At 36.8% G+C, this 16,958-nt stretch overlaps 1 protein-coding gene across 2 annotated transcripts in view; it reads right to left on the minus strand.

The window, feature by feature from the left end:
• ARHGAP15 (Rho GTPase activating protein 15) overlaps window positions 1–13,864 on the minus strand; it is a 622,372-nt gene extending 608,508 nt beyond the window's left edge. For both annotated transcript variants that reach the window (XM_030883033.2, XM_070045860.1), the window contains exon 1: window positions 13,757–13,864. The gene's annotated coding sequence lies outside the window, so the exon portion shown is untranslated. The remainder of the gene's footprint in view (window positions 1–13,756) is intronic.
• Between the last annotated feature and the right edge of the window lie 3,094 nt (window positions 13,865–16,958).

The following is a 16,958-nucleotide window of genomic DNA, read 5'->3' on the forward strand; positions in this document are numbered from 1 at the left end:
AGAACATTACGGATATTTGGTGCATGTCTGAAATCCTCTGCCTCTAATTCTGCCAGTACTATGAGCATTTCCAACAAGTTCAGGTTTGCCACCATATTAGAATGGTCCTGATTCTCAGTCCCAAGTGTTACTGGATTCTCATGCTTCTTTCCTACTTCTCCACATCAAAAGCTGCCAAATGGACCTGGGATACAGTGCATGATGGTTAGGGGAAGTCAGAACATCCACTGCATCTCAACTTGCTCCCATCCCTGACTCAAGACATACTCCCTAACCATCTGCCATACTGACTAGTCTCTGGTTTTCCTTTCAAGCTGATTTCCCACCCTGAAACTATGGCCCACTTGTTAATCCACTTTCTTAGAGCCAGACTTCTAACCTAAAGCCCTCTGGCCTGTAGGATGCAGCTAATTCTCCAGGGACAGCACCACAGCCACTTATCTCCCTAGCATTCTGTCAGTCACTTCCTACTGCCACACCTTGCTGTCATTTAATGGATATCCTAATACCAAGTGCTTTCAGGATTAGGACCGAGATTGGTGTATTCAGTCAACCTCCATACATGGAATCCTGAGCAGGTTTCCTCAGGGGGAGAACAAAACAGAATAAAAACAGAAAAAGACTTTGCTAACTGGATAAGCACTTTGGACATCCCAACATCTTATTTTTTTCCTCAGAATCATTTTGCTAGGACCCCCATGCCTCATGAACAATCTGCATTAATACTTTATAACCGTAGGCAAAAATTAGGTATAATATAAAAGTGGGTGAAAAGAATTCTACTTTTTTTTTCTCTCTCCTGGTTTCTGTAGTTCTTCTTTGCTTCATTTTAATTTTAAGTCCAAGAGTCAATGGCTGCCTTTCACTTTTTAAACTGCTCTGTGTGATGAATATGAATTCTTCAAAATTAAAGGGTATTTTTGGTTAGGACACATCTTGAGCTGCTCAGAGGAAAATTTCCATATCAACCAAAAATTGGTAAACAAACAAGAAAAGAGTGAGTCTTCTTCCTTCTCCTCCACACAGCTGTATTGAGGAAATGAAACTAATAGCAAGAAATTGCTTTTGATGAGTTCCAAATCCTATCATAATACTTAGAATTGAAATAAATCAAAATTATCCTGGCATGATTTTTATATCATAATGAAGGGGAGAATGGTCATCATTTGATTCAAGACAACCTGATAAAACAATTACTACTATAACTACTATTCACGCTACATTTAACCCTTCTAAAACAATATTGTGAGACACAAACTAGGCAAAGTTCTTTATATACATTCTTTTTTTATCTTGTGAGGAAACTCCTCATTTTATAGATAAGGAAACTTGGGCTCAGAGAGATTAAGTAACTTGTACAATATAACATATACAATACCTAGCAAGTGGTGAAGCCCAAGATTGAACTTTGTTTTTTCTGACTTCCCAGGCAGTGCTCTTAATATCTTTACTATTTCTCACATGGGTCAGAATGGCCATCAAAAAATCTACAAACAATAAATACTGGAGAGGGTGTGGAGAAAAGGGAACCCTTCTACACTGTTGGTGGGGATAAATTGCTACAGCCACTATGGAGAACAGTATGGAGGGTCCTTAAAAAACTAAAAATAGAGCTACCATATGACCCAGCAATCCCACTCCTGGGCATATATCCAGAGAAAACCATAATTCAGAAGGATGCATGCACCCATTTTGATGTTCACTGCAGCACTATTTACAATAGCCAGGACATGGAAGCAACCTGAATGTCCATCAAAGACGAATGGATAAAGGAGATGTGGTACATATACACAATGGAATATTACTCAGCCATAAAAAGGAACGAAATTGTGACATTTACAGAGACATGGATGACTTAGAGACTGTCATATAGAGTGAAGTAAGTCAGGAGGAGAAAAAACAAATATCGTATAATATTGCTTATATGTGGAATCTAGAAAAATGGTACAGATGAACTTATTTGCAAAGGAGAAATAAGTCACAGATGTAGAGAACAAACTTATGGTTTCCAAAGGAGAAAGGGAGGGGTGGGACAAATTGGGAGATTGGGATTGAAATATATACACTACTACGTATAATACACAACTAATGAGAACATACTGTATAGCACAGGGAACTCTACTCAGTGATCTGTGGTGACCTAAATGGGAAGGAAATCTAAAAAAGAGTGGATATATGTATACGTATAATTGATTCACTTTGCTGTACAGCAGAAACTAATACAACATTGTAAAGCAACTATACTCCAAATTAAAAAAAAAAATCTTCACTATCTCCACAAGAAATAAAAAACTTCTAGACCAGAATTTGGGAGAAATATGTTCTCAGCATGTCCTCAAACACTTCTATTTCTCCAAGCTTCCTTGTCTTCTACTAAATCTTCTGCTTTTACCACTAGCTTGCTAGAATAACCACATAAAATAATTATGCAAAATCACTTTTAAAACTCTAAATAGAATATAACTAGGTCATAAAAATTCTTACTTGTATTAATTAACTTGAACCCAACCATCACCATGAAGACATAAAATAAATATTAAATATGCAAACTAAAGAGGTAAGAGAAATGAGTATGAAAGTAAATAAGACCCCTTTGCCATAGTCTAGACAAGACTTAATGGATATCTAAATGAGTAACTATGACAATAAGTGAACACAGAAAGAAGGAAATGGATGCCCCTAACAATGACAGTTGATTGGATGTATGGACAGGAGTCCTTGGAGATACCAAGCTCACTTACTTAAGTGATTTGAAGAACAGAGATAGCTTAACTGAAGTTGGAAAGAGAATGGGGATTCTGTGGGGAGATTATAGGTTTAACATGAGACATATTCAGTTTGAACTTCTGATGGGACATCACGGAATAGGTTATCAAGTGACAATTGGAAGAAGGAACAATATTGGGAGAGAGACCAAATCCAAAGATAAAAAATTAAGGACCATATTGATTAAATTTAAAATATAAGAGTGGATAAGAATGTCAAAGTAGTCTTGTGAGAAGAGGAGATGGCCTAAAGCTGTGCCATCCACTAGAAATAATTTGCCACACAAATAATTTAAAATTTTCTGGTAGCCATACTAGATGAGTAAAATGAAATAAGTGATTATATTAAAATAATGTATTTTAATAATGTATGTTATTTATCCCACTATGTCAAAATTTTAGCATATAATCAATGTAAAAATATTAAGGAGATATTTTATAACTTTTTTATTTGTACTGTTTTCAAAAACTGGTGTTTATTTTACACTCAGTTTAAACTAGCCACATTTCAAGTGCTAAATAACCATCTGTAGCTAGTTTCTACCATAATGGACAGCATGACTCTAAGAAGGAATCGGGAATCTAGGGGCAGAAAGGAGACACAGGGTCCAGAGAAGACAGAAGAAGTGAAATAGAAAAAGTACCTACAGTATGACAAAAACTAAGGCAAAAATGTTTTCTTCCTCACATATTTTATAACATCTCTACATAAGGATATATGTATATAGTGAAAAAGCAACAGGATTTCCACAGATGGCATAGTTTTAGATATCAAACAAAGCAGGATCCTTCTAGACCCTTTCAGACTACAGGGCCTCATGAATGAAGTCCAGTATCACTTAACTGCTGACACCTAACAGGATTAGAAATTATAGCATGGCATAGTGAAAATAACACAGATTTTGCATTACCCAAATCTGCCTACAAATCATAACCCACCAACCAAACAGCATTATAAATTTGGGCACTTACCCACTCAACCTAAGCTTCCTTATCTTTAAAATGGAGATACTAACTCTCTTACATGATTTTTGTGGGATTCAAATACTATTAGGTATGCAAAACACTTGATACATAATACACATTGAATAAATCATAGCTCTGATGATTATTATTAATAATGCCACTCTAATAATTTATATTAATGAATGTCTCATGCTACTGTAAGCATCTAGACAAGAAGGGGATATTGTTTGCTTGGGGTAACACCATGGTATCTACCACAGTGCTGGAGGCACCACTGGGGTAATCAACACTCATTTTTCCTCCTACATTCTACTTCCTTTAGGAGAACCATCAAGGTATAAATAGAGGCTAAGACTACTTGATTTCCCAAATAAGATGAATATGGACTTCATTGCTCAGTTTCTATCCCTTAAAATTCTAATATGAAATTAACTGAAGTGGAAAGATAAATTAAAAAAAAAATTTCCCCCGACTCAGCACTTAATTTCCTGAGCATTCTATTTTAAAAAGAAATCTCGTTTTGACTCTAAGCTTGTCATTACATCAGCAGAGACTAAAACAAAAAGTTCACTAAGTGTTTAGGAAATGAATCTAAAGTAAACAAAATTATTCAATTTTAATACCCTAGTTTTAGAAGAACAGCTTAAAATTTAAATGCTTAGAAGTAGCTGGTGTTCTCTACCAATTTATGCAATACGTTTTCAGATGCTTATTTGTTTTGAGTTTCAAAAAAGTGCCCCAGTATATAACGGATCCAGCATTCCATTCCAACCTTTCATCACTGCCAGGTTGCTCAGAATGAACCTATAAAGTGTCATTTGTTTGAAATACGTTTCTAGCTTCTCTTCCCCTAAACTTACCTTATTTTTTAGATCCAAGAGAAGTCACAAATCTCCAGAAGCCTTCCCTGACTCTACAGCCCCCAGTCAGCTTTTATATTATTTGTTCTTTCACTAATCAAATATTTATTGAGTGTTTATTATATGTCTACCATTGTTCTAGGTTCTAGGTATTCAGTAGTAAAAAGGCAAACAAGGTCAGTACTTTCATGGGCCATTCAGTTCAGGGTAAAGATAGCCACTAAAAAATGTAATAATGATTCCTCATATCCAAAATGCTATTTAAGCAAACAAAAGCAGAGTAATTACATAGAGGGTCTGACAAATCATGGAAAAAGACTGAATTAATTTAAAGTATAATAGAAAATCATTTGGAATGTTTTAGTTGGAGAATTGTATGATTTAAGTCTTAAGAAAGTCACTCTGGCTACTCTTTGGAGAATGACTATCATGTAAAAATTAGAATCAGGGAGATGAGTTAGAGGACTCTGCAGTAACAGCAGTAGAGGTGGTAAAAAGTGATTAAATTTGCGATATTCTGATACACATTTACCCCTTGCTTAATGTCTAATTCATTCTTGCTAAGATAAAATCAGTTAAATAAAAGCTCAAGATACCCAATCAACATTTATAAATATAAAAATGCATGAATAGATTTTAAAAATGGGTTTATGTAAGTAGTAACAACAATTTGAAAAAAAAGTACATAAAATATAAAAAGTATATTTATTATATTTCCTATTTTTCTGTATCTTTTACGTCACCAATATTTTCAATGTTTATGAAAGTTACAGTTTTCTTGCTGTCAGAGCATACTTAATGATAAATTACAGCAAAAAAAAAAATTTAGGGCCAACAAACCAACTGGAATGTTCTACAAGTTGCTACTTCTTCAACCTTCTTGAGTTCATTCAAAAATTTTCAAATCAACATTGCTCCATATATTTTGTATGATTCTTCTCTAACTTGAAACTAGAAAGTGAATTAGTAAGCATGGTTTATCTAAAATTGTGATGTCATCTAAATGTCATATATTGTAGTGTATTCATTTAGCAGGTTTTTTGAGGAAAATTCATTATACCAAGAAACAAAAAATAAAAAGAGTCATTAGTATAAAAAAAAGATATAACTTTTCAAGAGCCAACATTTAGAAAAGTAAACAGGATTATGGGAGGTAAGTCAATTTTGCAGGCTCTGCTTATTGCTGATTAATTGGATGTGGTTTGGGGTAGGGAGTATGAGAGAAGGAGTGGAATTGGGGGTAATTCTTAATTTATTATCTTGAACAGAGATATGAATGATGGTGCCATTAAATGAGATAAATGAAAATAGGAGAGAAGCAGGTGGGGGTGGGTAAGTGGGGAGTAAATAAGAGCTTAGTTTTGAACATACTCATTTTGATGTCTCTTGAAACATTCAACTGGAGATGATAGGTAGGCAACTGCATTTACAGTTTTAGTGTTAAAAAACAAAAAGTTTTGGTCTTGAGGTCTAAATAGAATATAGATAGTGGTTAAGAATCCACCTGCCAATGCAGGGGACACGGGTTTGATCCCTGGTCCGGGGAGATCCCACATGCCGCGGAGCAACTAAGCCCATGCTCCACAACTACTGAGCCTGTGCTCTAGAGCCTGTGAGCCACAGCTACTGAAGCCCGCACGCCTAGAACCCGTGCTCCACAACAAGAGAAGCCACCGAAATGAGAAGCCCGCGCACCACAACGAAGACCCAGCACAGACAAAAATAAATGAAAAATTTTTTTAAAAAAAGAATATAGATAGTATTTAAAATCATGGCACTAAATAATAGCACCTAGGAATAAACCAAGAAGACGATAGCTAGGACCAGAAAAGTAGAAATCTGAAGATTGAGTACAGGACATTTTAACATTTAGAGGGCTGGATAATGAGGAAGAGTTAGCAAAGAGACAGAGAAGGAGCACTGAAATAGTTTGGAGAAAAACTGGGAGAATGAAATATAGAAGTTTAGTGAAGAGGGAGTTTCAAGAGAGAAGGAATGTTCAGTTGCATAAAACTGAACATGCAACTCAGATATGGATAATATGAAGATGCATAAATAGCCATTGGATTTGGTAAAATGAAACCACTGAGACTCTGACATAGCATGTTCTCTAATATTTCTAAGGCCTTGCATTTATACTTATAAATTTATATTTAAATTCTTGTATTTGTGCACTAAGCTACCTAAGATGGTTTCACTGGCTAGTTAGCACACTGAGTCTCTGTAGCCCCAATAATTCTTAGCATAACACAGTGTACTTAGTTAGAGCTCAAAATTATTTATGGAATAATAAATATGGGATTTATGGAATTGAATAGGGCTGATGCCCATTGAAAGTGAAAAATCAACTTTAAAATTCACAGTTGTACTATATGTTTTTGACGAGGCCAATTTTTAAAATAAGATAGTCTGCATATTCTTTGGCATCCTCTAAATACTACCTCTTATCAAATGGACTTTCCTACCATTTCAAAGAAGATAGAATTCATGAAGCAAATATTCCTCACCTTCCTCTCCTCACTTCATCTTATCTGTATCCAGTTCATCTACATGCACACTCATTAAAGTGCTCTTCCTTCTGTTTCAGGTTAATTTATCTACTTGAGCTAGTGATTACACCCATCTGTCCTCGTATCCTCTGAGACATTGTTGGATGTCTGGATAGATTTTCTTTTTTTTTTATTTTTATTTTTCATTCCTTTTCTCTTTTCCTTCACTTCAGTGTTCATGTTTCATCCTCTTTTAGCTACTGCTTATTTCAAGTTTTATTAAAAGAGTATTTTACATATGCTAGCCCCGATTCCTTATTTCCTTTAACATCTCATTCTAGGCTTGAACTTAACTAATGCTTTTGGTCCTTAATTATGCAGTTGAGAAAGGATACATTCTGTTATTAGGAAAAACAAATAGACCTTTACTCTTTTAAAAACAAGCCCAACCTCAATCATAATAACAGAAATATTACATAAAACTATATCAGGATACATTTTTCTACAGACTGGCAAAATCTGAAATGTTTGGTAACACAATCTGTTAGAAAAGCTATGGAGCTTCCACCAGCCCTCTCGTTAAGTGCTGATGGAAATTCAAAAAGTTACAACTAACGTGAAGGATAGTTTGGCAATAACTATCAAAATTATTTTATCTCTTGGCTTATAAATAAATAGTTTTAATAAATGAAATTTCTGGGATTTCATTCCATAGATATATTTTCAAATGTACACAATTATATTAAAACATTCTTTGTATTAGCAAAAAATTGAAAACACCCATGACTCTTTTAGACTGGTTAGATTAAGTATGCTATATCCACACAGTGGAACACTGTACAACTATAAACAAAGAGAGAGAGAGAGAGAATTAGACAGTTTCTTATTTTTATAATTAAAATATCTCTAAGATATTACTGAAAGAAAAAAAAGTGCAGAGGTGTATATAGTGAACTCCCTTTAATATAATAAAGAAATATATACACACACGTGCGTATATACATACATGCTTTTGCATAAAGAAACAATGAAGGATTTAAAAAAAAAAACTGAAAAGTGGTTGCCTGCTGGGTTAAGGTGGGAGTAAACAGAGGTATATAGAAATAGGAATGTTAGAAAGACTTTCACTAAAATATTTTTATTTAGGTTTTGTTTGTTTTCAAACCATTTCACTGTATCACTTATTCTCAAATTAAAAACAACACAACAAAGCTCTGCAATATGAAAAAAAATCATTATAACCACAGCCTATATAAGAACCTCGAGGCACCTGGGGAGGTGCGCCAGTGACTTGTCTTAAAGGAATACCTCCCTTCATAGACGACCACCATTTCTCCAAATCACCCTAAAGAGTATGTCACCAATAGTGACATATATACAAGAAGTAAATAAATCCTGATGCTAGATAGCCCACCCAGATGCAAAACGTGGCCATCCTGCGATGGATTTCCCCTGCTCAACAACCCTGTTGGTACTTACAGCCCTTAGTCATGATCTGCTCAGCAGGTTCACCCTATTAGAATCTCAAACCATCTGCCCTGACCTCCTGCTAGTATACTTACAGCTAACAACAGGAGACAACTCACTCCGCCTGGGAAATTCTCTGATACTCCATTTTTGTCCCCTGACACATTCCCTTCCTGTCTTTTGGAATGTTTCTCAACTCCCCAGTTCTAGCTTTCTCTGGATACTATCACAGTAGTCCACCCCCCACTCCTTATCTACGGGGACACATTCCAAATGCCACGATGGATCTTGAAACCGCAGATAGCACCGACTCCTATATAGACTATGTTTTTCCCTATACATACATACCTATGGTAAAGTTTAATTTATAAATTAGGCACAGTAAAAGATTAACAACTAATAAAGAAATACAACAATTATAACAATATACCGTAATAAAAGTTATGTGGGTCTTCCCTGGTGGCGCAGTGGTTAAGAGTCCGCCTGCCGATGCAAGGGACACGGATCCGTGCCCCGGTCAGGGAAGATCCCACATGCCGCGGAGTGGCTGGGCCCGTGAGCCATGGCTGCTGAGCCTGCGCGTCCGGAGCCTGTGCTCCGCAACGGGAGAGGCCACAACAGTGAAAGGCCCGCGTACAGCAATAAAAAATTAAAAAAATAAAAGTTATGTGAATGTTGTCTCTCACACACACACAATATCTTATTGTACAAATTCAATGCCGTTTTCATCTTAATTAAGCACTTACCACACACTGCAGCCATAACTTTTGCAGTTCGAGGTGCCACAACAAAACGGACAGAGATTTATTTTTCCTTCTTCACAATTTCACGGATGGAAAACTCAGGTTCGTCCGTACAGTACATCTGGGCAACCTCGGACTACGAATTTTTTTTCTGGCACCCTATCGCTTAGAGGAAGCACTGCAAGGATATGCCTTGGCATGTCCGATTGGCCGGAAGCACTACTCGCGCGTTGGAGCCACTATTAAGCGAATTAAAGGGGACGCAAACACCAGCACCGCGATACCTCAAACCTCAAACTCGCGAGAGCGACGATCTGATAAGCGGGAAGGCAGCTCAGTGCCTCACGGGGGAAACGCTGGACGCGAAGATGCCGGCCCGGAGCACGGCAGCGAGACTTCCTCACACTACCTCAGAAAGGTGAGTCATTTAAATCTCATGGATTATTTCTGGAATTTTCCCTTCAACATTTTCGGACGGTGGTTGACTGCAGGTAACTGAAACCGCGGAAAGCAAAACCCTGGAGAAGGGGGAACTACTGTACAAATATTTCTTCCAAAACTGCCCTGATTTCTCTGACTGGATATGATAAATGATATAACACCTGCAAAATTCTCTAGTTTATTGCCCGCCATATAACAGGAAGACAAAAATGTTTGATGAAATTCTGAATCCTAGTAGAATATTTCTTATATCTTTTTATGGTACTTGATAAAAAGTTGTTGGCATTATAATTATTAATCTTGTACTTTTACTGGATTATAAGCTTTTAGAAGACAAGTATTGTGGGGCAGGGGTTTGTACATGGAGTAGCTGTTGAAAAATACTTTAAAATTCAGTTTAATTGAAACACTTGCTTCATTCAGACCTATGCTTAAACTGACGCCGTCTTTCTGTCTGATTACAGAGGTTGGAAAATTTAAGTACTGGTTTTAAATGTGACCCGATGTGGCCGTGTGGTAGTTTTCTATGGCTGTATTACCTCTAAGACATAAAGTTGCTCTTCTTCTGGGGGAAGAATTTTAGTTCCTCAGTGTAGGGACCCCTCTTTTCAGCGGAGAGTCCAGGTGTTGCAGGGGCAGGTGGCTCATCAATGCAAGAGTGGGCCAGTGACCTTAGGCCTGGTCACGCAGGGTGAGGCAGTGATTGGTTCAGTATGGTTACGTGACCCACTTCAGTCCAATCAGATCTCAATCTGAGGTACCTTTGCTGTGGTGATGGGGGAAAGGCATTCTTTTGTACAAAGTTTGCTGAAAGGGTCAGAGGTAAACCTGAAGCCTTCTGGTCAACTTAGTGTGAGCTTCTACCAGAGACTGTTTATAGTGGAGTGAAAAAAAAGAGCTAAGGGATGAAGAAAATGATCTTGGTAAATCTGTGTGAGCTGCTGGATCCAGCCTGACTTTTCTTTCCTTGGATTTTCAGTTATACAAATCAGTGCCTCTCTCTATTGCCTAGGCTAACTTTAGCTTATTTTCTGTCATTTGCAAGCAAAGGAGTTTTGTCTACCGTAAGCTAAAATTTAGAATACTTATAAGTATATTTTATAGTTTAGTTATATAACATTTATCTTGCAGTACAAAAAATATGGTACCCAAAGTGCTAAATTCAGGATATTAAATGATTTTTAAAATACATATGTAAAACTTTTGATTATGTTAGATAGTTTCTAAGTGTATGGGAATACCAAAATAGTCTGAAGATGTGCAGTTAATTTTCATCCACTACAAGAAAGATGTATATTTCTTAAGGAATATCTTAGAGAAATGGACACATCTCTGTGATGGACCCTTCACATAAAACATACTCAGAAATTTTGTTTAAATGCCATAGACAAGACGAATCGTTAACAAAACACTCTTTCTCCCCCAAAATATTTTCCCCAAACTGTTTGTAATGGCATCAGTCTCCTCACTTGAGACTGAGGTCCTCAACAGTTAGCCGTTCCCTTGGATCCTGTCTGCTGAGAGAAGTTATTAAAATTCTACTGGGAGGAGGAAGGGAGGCCTGAATTACAGGTTACAAGAAACAAAGCTCTGGAGCCCTCTCTTGTGAGCATGGATTATTTTTATCAGATGCCCTAACTTCTGGAAAATAGGATGAGTACATTTTAAGAACAATGGGAGTGTGATGGAAGGAAAAGTGTAGGGTGTATTTCTCTAGGACCAAGGCTGGCAGACCTTAAGTCGGGGACAGAGTAGCCCACTCTGGGACAGAACACTTAAAAATAACAAGAGAAGGAATATCAAGGGGGGGAATGTCTCCTTTCTGAATTTTGCTGAATCCTGGCCCCAAGTGGAAAAGCATTTTTTTTTTTTTTTTTGCGGTACGCGGGCCTCTCACTGTTGTGGCCTCTCCCGTTGCGGAGCACAGGCTCTGGATGCGCAGGCTCAGCAGCCATGGCTCACGGGCCCAGCCGCTCCGCGGCATGTGGGATCTTCCCGGACCAGGGGAACGAACCCGTGTCCCCTGCATCGGCAGGCGGACTCTCAACCACTGCGTCACCAGGGAAGCCCCCTATTTTTTTTTTTAAAGACTTTCCAAATGAGATTCTCTGCATTGTTTTTATTTCATCAAAATTTGTTTCTTATTCGCTTAAAATACATAAAGATATAGTAACCTACCTATAATAACTCATTTGTAATTTACCCTCTTAAGATTTGGTCTTTACATCCCAGAGATAATGCATTAGTAGTTTTTACAAACAATTCTGAGAGCATCTTAGGTTACATGAATATCATCTCTACTTATTTCTCTTTATAAATCCATATTAAGTATGTTTAATTACTTCTTAATTTTATACATACTCCATAAAATATTTGTCTTTTAATTTAACAGTTTCTGCAGGAAACAATCATTTTACAAAGATTTGGCTTATAAAAATATTAAATTATTTAAAAAACTGTAGTGGACTTTTTTCAGTACCAAAGGCTTATGTGGATATTCATTCTTGCTAATATGTAAGTACTACATATGTTTATTCATGTGATGTTCTTTTATAATAAAATGAAATAAAGTAATAACATATCAACCAAAACTATCTGAATTATTAAGCTTCTGTAGATGCAGAGGTTCAGAACCACAGTATTGAAGACAGATTTAAATAATGCTTTCCATTGTGAGAAAATGCAGCAAATTGAAAAGCTAATCAGAATATCAAAGCAAATACATATTACCAAGGTTCTCTTACACTCTAACAATAAAAAATGTATTGAACATCAAGTCCTAATCTCTGTTTTTTCATGATCATTTGCATAGTCAACAAGTAGCTAGCTTCAGTATTGACAATTGAAGAGGTCTTAAAATGGAGTGTACTAGTATAACTAATAATTTCCTACCAAATTGACCACATCAAAAAACATTTATATGAGTGTTTCAATAGAAGACAATAAAAGAAAAGAAAATTGTTGCCACTTATCAATCCTGTAACCATTTTTTAATAATACAAAAAAATAGGTGTTGTGGGGCCCTCATGTCCCCCATCCAACAGCACAATAAAAATAATATTATGGAAGGGTGGATCGTATCTGGAGCTTTTATTAAAATTCCTTGAAAAATCTACAGTCAGATTTATTTTAGGTATTTGTCTCTGAGATGAGCGATACTTTTATATTTTTTGTACATATGTTACAGCACACAAAGACATTCTATAAAAGCAAGAAGTCACTATACAAGAAAAGTTCTTGTCAGTTAATGATTAACAAATCCTTTTAATTTCTGAGGTTATTGTTTTAGAAATCTCAAAGAAGGAAAATTATATAATTACCTAAATAACAGAAGTATATTTCTAATTTGCCTCTTTTCCCAGAAGTAACCCCCTGTGAAGTCATCTGTGACTTCTCCTTTAAACGTCAGTTTTGCTTATGAAATAGAAACTTGCCCTCATTTCACACTATATCTTAAATAAAATTTAGGAAAAAAATCAGATGTCATGATAGAGAAATTTCTTTGGCATTTTGAAAATTTCCTGCTTTTTAATAGCTATTTAATAAGCTGTAAATTTAATAAACTACACCTTTTAAGGGTTTCTAATGCTAACTTTACTACAACACTTTACAGTGGGTATCTTTCACACTGCATGCAATTCAGATGTTATTTCTAATTGTTACAAAATGCCTTTTTCTCTTTATTATCTGGATCATGAAGAGTGCATATTTTTATAAAGCAGTCAGTTAAAGATACAAAGTCCCAATTTTTAAAAGCACTTTCAAACTAAAACTATACCTTATTCTGTTTTTAATATTTTCATATAAAATCTTAGTATACGATCTTTTAAAGTACTTTAGAATTTAACTGTTGCAAATTTAAAAACAATATTCTTCTCTACACCAAAGGAAACAAACTGATGTTTCAATCACAAATGAAAACATCACAATTTTGTAGGAAACGTTTATACATTCCCACTGAAGCATAGGATACTCTGTCAAATATTTTCAAGGTTAAATTGCACGTTCTGTATGAGCTCACTTACCTTTCCTCAGTGCTGACTTGTTACTGAAACTGCCATCAACTTCTGTTAATGACTCTTTTAGCAAAAACGGAAAACAGTAAAGTCAAGTCACATGTCGTAAAAGTAGGCCTAGGTTGGATGCTGCTTAATTTCAGTACTGGAGGAAAAAAAAAGGCGGGGTGGGGTGGGGTGGGGTGGGTGTGGAGTGAGCACAAAAACTTTTAAATAAACCACTTCCTGCGTAGATACAGTTAACCACACACATCACATCATTACTCGATTTGAAAAACTTGCCTTCTATAGTCAACGAGATTGTTATTTTTCAGTGTGATTTTCAGTTTTCAGACACTGCACATTTGTAAAGGTTTCATCAATTCTGATTTAATGGGGCAAAATGTATGGTTAAAAATTTAGCAGGGAGAGGGGCAGCCTGCTAAGCACCGGGGACACTTCCTCTTTCTCTGCCTTCTAGCAAGGGCTTTAAGCCTAAAGCCTGCTCTCCTCAGTCAGCTAGAGCATGTCCATATGCCTTCAGGAGGCTTTGCTTATTGGCTTGGGAAGCCAAGAGACCATCTCCATTCACAGAGCTGGTGCTTTTAACTCACAGAGGGCCCCACAAAGAGGTGCTCCATTACTAAGTTCATGAGGCTTTGGACAGCTTGCATTAGAACTTCAGAGAACACAGCCCAGGGCCCTGCTGCCACGTGGGGGAATGGAATGTGCTCATCCAGCACATACTGTGACATTTGCTCTAGGTGGCTCTCACACTTGTGTGTCCTCTCTCGCAGTTGCCTAAGGAGTTCTGATATGTGCTGAAGAGCTTTTGCTGTGGCTAAATGATTCTCTGTGTGGCCTGACTTAAGAAGGAAAATAAAGGCTCCAAGGGGTGTCATTTTTGTCATGCTGCGCTGTGCCCTTCTGTGTCAAACTTCCACCCGTCCAAGACACGTTTGGGGTGGGGTGGGGACTCAAAATAGCCGTAGGGTGTGCCTCTCTACTGAGCTATGGGCTCCAAGAAGTGAGCTCCTGGGCGTGCAAGCCTGGCTGGTTTTGTGAGACTGCAGGAGATTCACAAAAGGAAAATCTTCCCTTCCAAATATGTGAGAAAGTTAAATCACAATCTCTTGTCATACAAACCCATCAGACTAGAAATCTATGTAGTAGTTCTCAGTGGTGTGGAATGTTTTGGCACGCATAAAGAAAAACTTTAAAAATATATGTGGTGTATATGGCCCAAGATATGCATGGCATGTCCCTGCAAATTAATCTAATTTCTCTAGGACTCTTCTTTCTAAAATCATATTTCAGATTCACCCTAGAACTCACTGTCAATTGTCATTCCAGCATACACCTTTTTAAGTTTTTAGAGCCCTGAAGGTTTGTACTCAATGTTCCTCCTTAACATTGAAGAGAAAATAGAAAGGACATGATAATGAAAGTGAGGAAACCAGATTTCAGGCTTCAGTTCTGACACTACTGTTTATTTAACCTTGGCCAAGTCGCTTAGGTTCTCTGAAATTAAGGTTATTTATCTATATAATGGAAACATACATATAAAAAATATCCATCTACCAGAATAAAATTGTTGGTTGGTACACTCAGCAGCTCCCCCAGTGAAATCTGAAACTGGCCCCCATATGATGAGGGCAAGAAGAGACCAAAGAAAGAGGCAGACCACTCCAGATTGGTAGGTGGCAGGTTTAATAAGCAAAGGAACTTACCTACAAAGATTGTCTTGGGTGGCCGCAAGACAAGTAAATCTTTGCGCCTGCCCACCAGAATCTTAAGTTTAGATAGAGGACTTAACTGGGTTCAGTCATGCATACAGTCCAGACCATCTCAATAACACGTTGCTCCCTCAAGGCTGCGTCCTTGAAAATGGCTCCTGCTGTGGGAATGGTGGGCAGAACATACATTCCAGGGTCAGGGTAGGAGGTGAGGAGCCTCCGATTGCCTGGGTCCAGTTTGCAGCTCAACTGGAGGTCACATTCTCCCAATTACCTCCTCCAACAAAAGTAAGTAAATAGATTTAAATATGTTGTAAATAATGAAGAATTGCAGACTTATACATGAGCATGAGCTAGGAAATGATGATGCCTCCCAAGAAACATCAGATAAATTTAGTACATCCTACTCGATTTAAGCCTTTGTAAGTCCAAGTCAGGCTCATAAATCTAGAACAAGGGAAATAGGCTTTTCCTTTTACATAGGTACTGATAACAGATATTGGAATAGAAAAAATATAAAACACCAATGTACCCTTATGGGAAATAAATAAACACAAACACCTACTTGAAGGTATAAATTTTCAGTGTTTATTTTTGATCATGAACAAGTAGACATTAAATAAAGACAAAGCACATTTTCTTTGTACAAGATGGGAGGGGAGCAACTCAGGCAGTGATATACCTGGGTTTGGTGGCTAGAGGAAATGTATTTACCATGATTACGATTAAGGATCTAGCTTAGGCTTTGACACTTGCCACTCAATATGTATCTAATATTTATTGAATACTTGCTATAAGCCAAGAATTGTACCAATCCCTTTACATTTTTTCTTTCGTTTAATCCTTCCAACAACCTTATGAGCTAACCAATGTTATTATACTTTCTTTTTTTCTTTCTTTTGAGGAAACTGAGATTATATAATTGCCCATTTTAGTAAGGAGTAGAGCCAGGAGTCCAGCCAAGGGCCCTGATCCCACAGTGATTGTTCTAAATCACTATGCTATCTCCTAACCATGTTCTATTCAGCATAACTCAAAGTAAGTAATGCCGAGGACAAGTTTCACCCCTGGTGTTTCTTTTTGCTTCTTCACTGACAGGAATGATAGACTTAGCATTAGACTCATACTAAAATCAAATCTCCCCAAAGTTCTCTACGTTTAAATTTATATTGAAGAGATTAAAAGAATTGATAAATGGAAATACACTATGTGCATAGATAAGAAAAGTAACAGTGAAAATGTGTCAGTTTGTCCAAGTCAATCAACAAATAGATTCAATAAAATCTCAATATATTGCAGATGAATTTTTAAGGAACACAACAGGCTATTCCAGGAATTTCCATAGAAGAACAAATGTCCCAAAGTACCTAAGTTTATTTTGAAACAGAACAGCAAAGACTGATGACTTACTAGTCAGATATTAACATAGTCCAGGCCACAGTATTAAAAAAACATTAGAGTACTGGTCCAATAGCAGACCATATTTATTTGAGAAC

The sequence above is a fragment of the Globicephala melas genome, chromosome 7 (assembly GCF_963455315.2).
Source record: "Globicephala melas chromosome 7, mGloMel1.2, whole genome shotgun sequence".
Classification (NCBI taxonomy): Eukaryota; Metazoa; Chordata; class Mammalia; order Artiodactyla; family Delphinidae; genus Globicephala; species Globicephala melas.